Source organism: Felis catus, chromosome D4, assembly GCF_018350175.1.
Source record: "Felis catus isolate Fca126 chromosome D4, F.catus_Fca126_mat1.0, whole genome shotgun sequence".
In the NCBI taxonomy this organism is placed as follows: domain Eukaryota; kingdom Metazoa; phylum Chordata; class Mammalia; order Carnivora; family Felidae; genus Felis; species Felis catus.
The window spans coordinates 39,200,640-39,210,473 of NC_058380.1; the positions used below are offsets into that span (position 1 = coordinate 39,200,640).

At 43.8% G+C, this 9,834-nt stretch overlaps 1 long non-coding RNA gene across 1 annotated transcript; it reads right to left on the reverse strand.

Moving 5' to 3' along the window:
• Window positions 1-227: 227 nt before the first annotated feature.
• Window positions 228-6,125, reverse strand: LOC123381625. Its single transcript, XR_006588882.1, has 2 exons — window positions 5,457-6,125; window positions 228-750 (listed from the first exon to the last, which is right to left on the reverse strand). It is a non-coding gene; the product is annotated as an uncharacterized LOC123381625 (long non-coding RNA).
• Window positions 6,126-9,834: the final 3,709 nt, after the last annotated feature.

Here is a 9,834-nt window from a genome sequence, read left to right on the forward strand (position 1 = left end):
CACAAGAGATTTTGAAATCTGCCTAAAATGTGATTCGGTAATCTGCAGGATTGGGAGATTGGACGGAACACAAGGAACAGTGATTCGTGAAAAATAAAATACTGTGGCACATATTCACCCCGCCAAGCTGAAACAATGCAATAAACCACTTAGCCATCACCTAAAAATCGGACAAAAGCAAATGGATAGATCAGGAAAAGAATGGGAGTCAATACGAAAAGCAAACATGGGAGATAAACATATACGTTTATTGTAAATATACAGTTACGGTGATAGCTATAGTGGTGACGTCAGGTACACAGATTGTTTTTCTCTCCTGTATTTCTTTTCTAATTGTAATGGTTTTTACAAAGGTAACAGGGAAGGTGACAATGTTCCTGGAGCGGAAACGTGTTGCAAGCACCGGGAAGGCTGTTCTGTGCACCCTGTCGCGCTGTAACTCGTGACTCCCAAAGGGGCAGCAATCTAACCAGGTGAGTACGCTGCAGCTCGGAGGTTACATACCGTGAGGTCGACCTTCTAGCGTGTGAGACACGGAAGACTTGAACTCAGCTCTGTCTGGAAGAAAACCCAGGCTCTCTCTCCAAACGTGTTTCTTAGGAAAACAGTTGCACGGCACACCTCAGCATGCAGAGGTGGGGTTTTTTTGTTTGTTTGCTTGTTTCGGGGGGCTTTTTTTTTTGTCTTCAAATTAAAATTGTACTCTTGAACTCTTGTGTCTGTTGCCTTCCAACTCCCAAAGACTCGGCCCTGAGGGTATACAAAAGCATCACTGCCACAGGCATTTTTACACCGGTCAGAGGGGGGGAGGACCTTCCTGACCTGCAGCCAGCTCGAGGTCGGGGCTTTAAAAGGAAAGAGAAGGACTTTCTAGCGGTGTGAGGGGCTATAAAGAAGGGGAAGGAGGGACAGAAATGACAGCCTGAGCAAGAACAGTCAGAGACAAAAGGCTTGCAAGTGTTGTGGTAAGGACATTTTTTTCTCCACAGTCCACCTCACCCGTCAATGTCTGGGGCCCTCCCTGGCACACATCGTTAACTCCCCACTTGCCGGGCAGGGCCTCCAGCTCCAGAGATTTCCCGAATTCACACCACCGCAACTCGACAACAACCCATTCTCCGATGCTCTCATGCACGGATCCGTTAGTGAGAATAACTAGCAACGAGCTAAAGGCAAACTCCCCGTCTCCCTCGGTCCCAGACAATTTATCTCCTTTCAGCAGAACTTTGAAAGTGTTCACTCACAGAAAATAACTCAGGTGGCATGTTAGGCATCATGGGAGAAAGGCGCTCGTTAGTTGAATTTTAAGCGTTTCCCACATTTTAATTATCCTTGTACCGCCAGTATGATTTTGTCATATTCCACCCCAGGCTCAGTGTTTTTCTTTGACTTCTTTAGACGGGCCCCCATTTTTTTTCCCCGATGTGTATTTCATCGTGTTCGTTTCTAGGTGCTAGCTAATTGGTTTATTAAATGGCCTCAGCCCGGTTTCGTTTTCCCCCACTTTCTCCTCAACCGGTAGCGATGAAGAGGTCACATCACAGAATTTTATCTGCATCCTGGTATCTGCTCAGAGAAAGAGGTGTGAGGAAGAGAAGTCAGACGGCAATGTTCTATGTTGTCAAGACTAACGGACAAGTTAGGTGTTACACAAATTAAGCGATACTATCCTTCATCTTTCATGACGCCTATTACTTCTCCGATGGATCCATACAGCAAGCACAACTGCACACATTAACCCTCACCACAACCAGAGTATCATCTTCGTTTTACAGATGAGGAAACTGAAGCCCCGAGAGGGTAAGTAAACCTGCATGAACCTTCCCCCAAGCCGATAAAGAGAAGAGCCAGCCTGCGTACCCAGCCATTCTGATTCCAGAGTCCGTGCCCTTGGGCTTCAGCGTACAGCGTCCCCGCGTAAAACAGAAGAGTGAATGCGTAAGCACCTAAGAGATACAGGATACAATGTGATTTCGTGAAGGAAGTGAATTCACATTTTCTAAGTTACTTCCTTCAGATGAGTCTAGCTCTCTCCCATGGTGTTCTGACAGTTTGGTGGCCGTAGCAAAATCGAAGATTATTGGGCAGGTGTCAGTTCTGAGTTGCTTGACACTCTACCAGGAAGTGGGCAGCAGTTTACTTTTAATGATATACTTATTGTAGCTCCGTATTACACCGCTTAGAAGGCATGCTATTCATAAGAGGCCACGGGGGCGGCACATGGAGCTCTCCAGGGGCCGGTTCTCTGCCTGACACTTTCATCATTTTTAAGAAGCAGTAATGTAAATGATAGAACATTTTCCTTGTATTGCCGGTGATACTAACGGGGAAACAGGAAACGTATTTGACTCTCAAAATGACAAATACAGAAGAATGGACAGTCATAAGGCAAAGGCTTGGGAACTGAGCTGTTGAAGTAAATGCATTTGCTCAGCCATAGCCCGCTGCAGAGGAAAAGGGATATGGCTACAATCGCTGGGAAAATGTTTCCTAGTAATTCAGGGGAAGAAACACAGCCTTGGTATCTTTTCCCATTAGGGAGAAGGAGTTCACCTTGAAGTACCCCTTACTCTTCCCATCGAAGGAGCCAAGTACACATCTCCTTTCATTGCTAGAGCATGGGGCAGGACTCTCTCCTTTGGCCAGAACCAAAAAAGGAGAGCAGAGCACTTGCATTAGGAAGAGACAAATAACTTCAGGCTTTGCAGATAGAAAAGGTAGCCACACATTTTACAGACTGATACAGTTGACTATTCATAGCCAATATCATTACAGAGAGCCACGTAGGTCCATGCACAGTTCTGAGTGCTTGAAACTTACTAACCCATTCAACCTTCTCAACAATAGGAGGTGTTAAGGAGAATTTCTATCCCCATTTTGCAGAAAAGTTAAATAAGTTGCCCAAAATCACAGAACCAAGATTTGGATCTAGACAAGCTGTGCTCATCACCACAATATTATGCTGCTTGTCAGGATAAAAGAAAAAAAAAGAGAGAGAGAGTTTCTATTTTAAGTGAAATTTGAACTACATATGAAAGCACAGTGGATAGAAGCAGAGAACATGAACCAGGTAAAGCACTTGGGAGATCACCATATCCTAAAAGAAGGAGTGAGATCTGGACGAGAGAGAACAAAGCTATCCCCTTACCTTGTGTAAAAGTTTTGAAAAACAAACAAACAAACAAAACTCCTAGTTCCGAGGGGATAAAGCACAAGTGGGCAGAGAGCGGGGGATGTTTGCAGGGGAAAACATTAAAAGTAAAGATCAACAGTTCACAGAATAGAATTTGCAATGCACTCCATAGAATTATATGTCAGTAAGCCACGTTTTGTGTCACCCATAATTCTATTCTTCGGGATAAATCCTTCTGTTTTCCGAATGCAATGTTGAGCTATATGATTCCATTATTTCAGGAGATAGATATTTAGTCTGGGCAGACCCACTTGACTATTGGCAGTGGTAACTGGAGGGCTTATGCAGCACCCATAAGGCAACGTGGCCTTAACAGGGCCATTTCTCTCTGGTCGTGCTCTGTACTTGAGAAAGTGACTCAAAGATCTCATGTCATAATAGCTAAAGCTTATTACAAGCCAACAACCAAAGCCGGGGGGGGGTTGGGGCAGGATAATCATTTTATTCATTGTAAAGCTAGATATGATAATTAAGTTACAAGGAACTCGGGGGTGCCAGGACAGAACTATCAAAACCATAAACAATGATTAAAACAGAGCCTAAAAAGAAGCAAAAACAATCGGGCTTTCTAAACAGAACAGTAGGCTACAGAGAAACAGTCTTCAAACGCGAGAGCAAACATTAGGCGTTGACTGGGGACATTCAACTTCAGGGTGAATTCCTGCGTCCAGATTTTGTAAAACACTCAAACGCGTTCCAGAAATAGGTAACCGAATCTCCAAGTCCGTGACTTTTTATTTGTAATCTTTTGAAGGAAAGAATACACTGGCCTGGGGTGATTTCAACACAGCCTAAATTTGCAGCCGGGACTTGCTTGGCTGGCGTTGCAGGGTCCAGTGAAGGTGGACCACGGGGCTGGGGGGGTGGGGAGGGGGAGGGGAGGGGGGACCAACTCCCACAAGAGCCCCTCAAGTGTCAGGGCGCCCCTGACCCCGGACCTGCTGCTCCACACGTCCTTGGGCGTCATTGGAACCCCAGAACCCCGAGGGGTGCCCGAGAGCAGGTTTTTATTTTCTGTTGTTGACGTCGGTGGAGCGGAGTCCCGCATTCCATAAATGTAAACTAGGTTTAATTAGAACTTTTATTTAGAAAAGAAGAAAAAAAATGGATTGTTCTGGGGAAAGACGTCTAAGGACCTCCTTCAATACTGTATAGCAAAAACACAGAACATGCCATATGAACCCCGCTTGGGAAATTCAAATAAGGAGCTTTGGAAACATAACGTGATTTGGCAGGAGTGTGATTTGAATGTGGTTGCGAGGTCCCACCAGCCACATATGCTTTTGCTAAGCGGCGCTGGTCCTTCCTTTCACAGCCGGAGCTTTTAAAACGTTACTTTATATATTTTTCTCCGAGTATCATTCTGAACCCAAAGTAGTTAACTCTGAATGAAACTCTCCTATTATGAAACGAGAACCCGTCCTGGAAAGGAGGAGGGGGAGGAAGATGTTTGACTGTGACCCCTCTCTCTTCTCTCCACCCCCTCCGAGCACACGCACAAAAACTGCAGAGGGAGGGGAGGGGAGCAAGCAGAAGGAGAAGTCTGCTTATGATTATGAGTTGAACTTTGAACTGCTCCTATTGTTCCTGCCAAGGAGTTTTGAATGCTAATGTGAAAAGATATATATAAAGTTAGAGCTAAGGTATTTTAAGAGTCTACTGTAATGCACCGACCTTTTTTTTTTTTTTCCCTTCCCTTGCTTCATTGTTAAAGATAATATGCCTATCTAACAAAAATGCTTTCAAGATGTAACCATATTTTGAAATGAGTATCATAATACATCCTTTGCAAGCCTGGAATTTGGAAACAAAGAACTTGCTTTAATCTGTTTTTCTTTCCTACCTGATGAGCAAGGAGACAATGCTGCTGGAGAAGGTTGAGACATGTCCCCAGTCTCGTTTGCTTCTTTCCCTCTTTCTTCATCATGTGGAACCTGACAACCTTTCTTTCTGAAGCTACATAAATTAGACAGGGTGAAGACTATCCCTAGCTCCCAAACAAGCCAAGACAAGAAAGGATGCCCCGGTTGACAGACAGACTTCCAGTGTTTTTGCTAAACCGGTAGGGCAGTAAACTCCCCCATGCTCTCTTCCCCACTGAAAGAACAGCAGAGGCTAGATCCCTAGGCTTTCTTTCATTTCCCTCCCTTTTAGAGTTGAAAGGACATTTCACATCATGTAAAAAAGGCCAAACAGGCCAAATGTACAGTCTTGGTTATGAATCCCCACCCTGGGTCACAAATGCCTCCTGTGTTGGTCTTACCTGAGAAATCTCAGTACGATCCACCCGACTCAAGTGGCTTCACTGGTTGAAATGGCTGTCCAACAGGAAGGGGTTGATCTTTCCCTGCTGAGGTCTGGGGCAGCAAAAGTCCTCTGTGATTTTTCAGATAGGTAGAGAGAGCGCGACAACCGTAGCCGATGGGTGATATGTCTCAGTGCGCAACAGGGGAAGGGCATGTCAACATAACCATCTGATTGGGGGAGATCATGGCAGTGATGTCTCTGTGACAGGAGGGACGGGAAAGCCTCTAGGAAGGGACGCAGCAAGTAGAAGTTTCCCAATATATTTTAACGGAATCTGGATCTCAGATCTGTCTTTAAGAACAACGTGTCCGCGTGGGCCTTAAGAAAACCTTAATTTTCCTAAAAGAGGTTTGGGTTAAGATTTCAGGCCTTCAGAGGACAACTTAAGGATCTAGTTTATTCATAGAAAGCATTAGTCACCCTGAAAAACTTTCCATTGTCAACACCCTCAGGCTTCTAGAAAGATGAACACTGTTATGAATTGCAAAACCTACCAATCTTCTCCAACAGTGTACCATGCTGCATTAGGGGAAACCTGATCTCAAACAATAAATCTCTATTATTTTCAACAGACATAGAGACTTACAGATGGGAAATTTCTAAACAATTATATTGGGGTCTCTGTGTTTTTCTCCTGTATTCTGCACAATTAATGATGGTATCTAGATTCCAACAGAAGTCCCCTCCATGTGAAGTCTATGGTCCCTCTCCTAGCCAGAATCAAAACACTGGCAAATTTATTCCAATGTTGTGGAATTTAGCAAGGCCACTGCATTACTAAACAGTTCTGTATGCAAACGGGTCTAACGGGCTAACTGCAGGAATAATAGGTTGACCATTGTTACAGTTACATTCTGATGAAATTTGGGTAGATATGGCTTAAGCCAAGCAATATGGTGACCCGAAAGTTAATGTTTTAGAAGAAACAAGCAAAAGGGGCACCTGGGTGCCTCAGTGGGTTGAGTGTCTGACTCTTGACTTCAGCTCAGGTCTTGATCTCATGGTTTGTGGGTTCGAGCCCCACATCGGGCTCTGCACTGATAGTGGCAGAACCTGCTCGGGAATCTCTCTCTCCTCTCTCTGCCACTCCCCTTGCCAGCTCATGTGCACTCCCTCTTAAAATGAAAGAAAGAAAGAAAGAAAGAAAGAAAGAAAGAAAGAAAGAGAGAGAGGAAGAAGAAGAAATATGTTTAAAAATAAAAATAAAGCAAAAAAAAAAAAAAAAAAAGGAAAACTAGTACTTTTCCCCCCTCTTACTTGTGGACATTTAAAAAACAGCAAAAACCCATTCATCTTTTTACTCACCTGAAGTGGTCCTGAATTCAAGACAAAAATATAGTTCGCATATGTTAAACGTATTAAGGAAATTACATGTATTACTAAACTCCGTTATCAATATAAATGCAAATGGTATTCCTATTTTACACACAAGGACACTGAAGCTTAGAAAGTTTCAATGAATTGGTCCAAGACATACAACCAAGCGATGGGAGAGCTTTGCCTACTTCGAGGGACCTGGAAATTGTACAGAGGAGGAAGAGGTTGAGAAAAGAGATTGAGAGTCATTTTTGCCCCCTCTTTACTTTGTTATTACTAACTATAAAACAGGAAGCCTTGTACGAAGTCTTAGATTAGAACTCTGGACTTGTAAACTACTCCTAACGTTGCTGAATTAATCTCAACCGTGGAAACGATACTATGTTATAATTTATAACAGCATTTTCCGTAGCACCTTTGTGGCAGAATGGAACCCACATGAGACAGAAACCTCTTCCTAGGGAAGCAGAGGGAACCAGCAGAGTCAAGGGCTCAGCACATTGCCCTGGTGTTCCCTCCTTAGCGTCACCCAAGACCTCACTGTTAATTTCACATTTCCCAGGGCAGATGAGAAAGGAGTTTTCTGACCTTTCCATCAAAATACCATCACTTCCTCCACAGAAATCAACCTTCAGGAGACATTCGCTCACCGTTTGAGCCAAATGTAATAAGAAAAAAACAAAACAAAACAAAACAAAACAAAACAAAAATGGTGGTAACAAGATAAAATCAGAACGTGTCAAGAGACAAGAACGTGTCTGGTTTAAATTTCTGGCTCACATTTTTACCTTAACAGAATGTCATGTGGTCAAAGTCCCTGGGAGTACTGTATTGAATGTCCAACAGAAGTCACCCTTCACACATCACTGCATCCGAAAATGGCAGGGTAAGTTGAAAGAGAGAGGTTGAAGAAGAACAAGAATGAGGTGATGCAGGTATCAGCATCACCCCGATGTATTTCTTGAGACCCTTCTATGTGTAAGACATAGCACGGTATAAAAGAAGTGGGTTTGGGAACTAGGGAAAAATAGAGATGAAACCCAGTGTGAAGGTCTCATAGACGTGTTCCATTGGGCACATTACTTCCCCTTTGAATATCCGTTTCTCGTTTCAAAAACAGTGAATGACAAAGCCTAATTTGAAGAATTGCCAGAATGGAACAAACGTTCCCTGCCTCCCCGTGGGGAGGATTGCAGATTCCACCAATATTCATTTTTCTCACGGTAACTGATCTGGCTTGTAACTGCCCAGCTAGAAACGAAATTTCCCAGTGACCCTTGCAGGGAAGTGCGGCCATGTCAATGGGTTCTTGCCAGCGCAATATGGACGAAAGCGATGTGTGCTTCGTCCCAGCTGGATCCATAAAATGCGCCTGCGCACATCACCACCACACCTTCATCTTCCCTCTGGCCGGCCCTTCAGTGTACAAAGTAATGCTGAGGTGACAAAGTTGCGTTAGCCTAGGTCCCTGAATAAGAGCCTAAGGAGGAGGGGCTGCTGAACTGTGACACTTTCCGAGAACTATTTTGAGGCAAAAAATAATAATAAAATTAAGTAAATAAGGGACGGGACAATTTTCCTTAAAGGACTACATTTTCACGGAGTCTGTCTTGACAGTGGCTTTTCCTAACTAATACGCTCAGGCTGTTCAAGGATTACAAGTAGTAGCATAGAAAGCATCACTCCTATTTTTAGGAGGTTGAAATCTGGTTGAGGATTTAAGATCGACACACAGGTACCTGTTCCCCAAGGCAGTAGGTGGACAAGGGTTAGCTAATGGCATGGAAAAGATAATGCTACGTGTTCGGCAAGAGATTTCTTTTTTCCTTTGGCCACCAAGGAGTTCTACATTTCCTCGCTCTCCTTGTATCTCTATGGGAAAATGTGACTAGTTACAGCCAAGAGGTCAGGATGCTGGTTGTAAGCCTGGCTCCTCAAATGCCCCGTGAAGTCCTCACATTGTCACTTCTTGCTATCCTGACTGCAGAAAGGCCACCGGAGGCCTCCGAGGTATCAGGCGTGGCATGGTGGAAGGAACCCACCTCCTGATGGGGCAGCACACCCAACAGAGCCACCTAACCAAGAGGGCTGGTACTGGATGATGCCTAATGGATAAATTATCTTCACAGTGTGGTCAGTCACTGAGACTTGGTGCGCTTATGGCCATCAGCCTACCGTGGCCAATACAATGATGTCAACAAGTGACCAGAAAAAAGAAGAAAATCCTTTGCACTTAGGAACAATGAGAGGTTTCTTTAGGAGTATTCGAACTCATGTAGTTAAACAGAAATGAGGGAGGAGAATGGATAGTGAATGTATAGTTAATGGGTTCAGATTTTATTGTGGCAATTTTCCCAACTTCTTCAGACCAACTGCTTCTTGGGTAAAGTACTTCCCTTTGAGTCTCAGATGTTTTTAAGCCAAGAAATCCTTTTTTTTTTCTTTGTTTTTTTTTTTTTGTTTGTTTGTTTCCAAATGAAATCTGATATTTAAACAGATAGTGGTGGAGTTACCCTTACTGAAGTAAGGACAGGACTCTGATAGCTGTGCTTTCTTGGACACCTTCCTGGAAGCTTTCTTAGTGCTCGCAAACCTCCGATCACTCCTGTGGACCCCTCAAATGCTGAAGAACAGAGTCTGAACGCCACTCTCTCAGACCACACTCACGTGTCATCTAATAGCCTCGTTTTAACTCTTCCTGGGGGAATCACAGTGGGCAATGGATTACAAAGGGTGCAGTGGCAAACTCTGGCGTTGATCCAGTTGCCCAGAAGATACCACCCCAAAACAGTCTCATCAACGGACATAATCTCTTGGGGTTACCTAACCTTTCTATTTGTCCTGTCTATGCTTTTTGTTTTCTAAGGATAAAATTCTGCATGATTCTTTTCTGTGAGAAAGATCGCTTCAAAAGCAAAGTGAAGTCCTCTCAAAATCAGCTGGTCCGTTATCAGATACAGCACTCATGGGAATGTAATCTACAGCACTGTGACCATAGTTAATAATACCTCATTGAA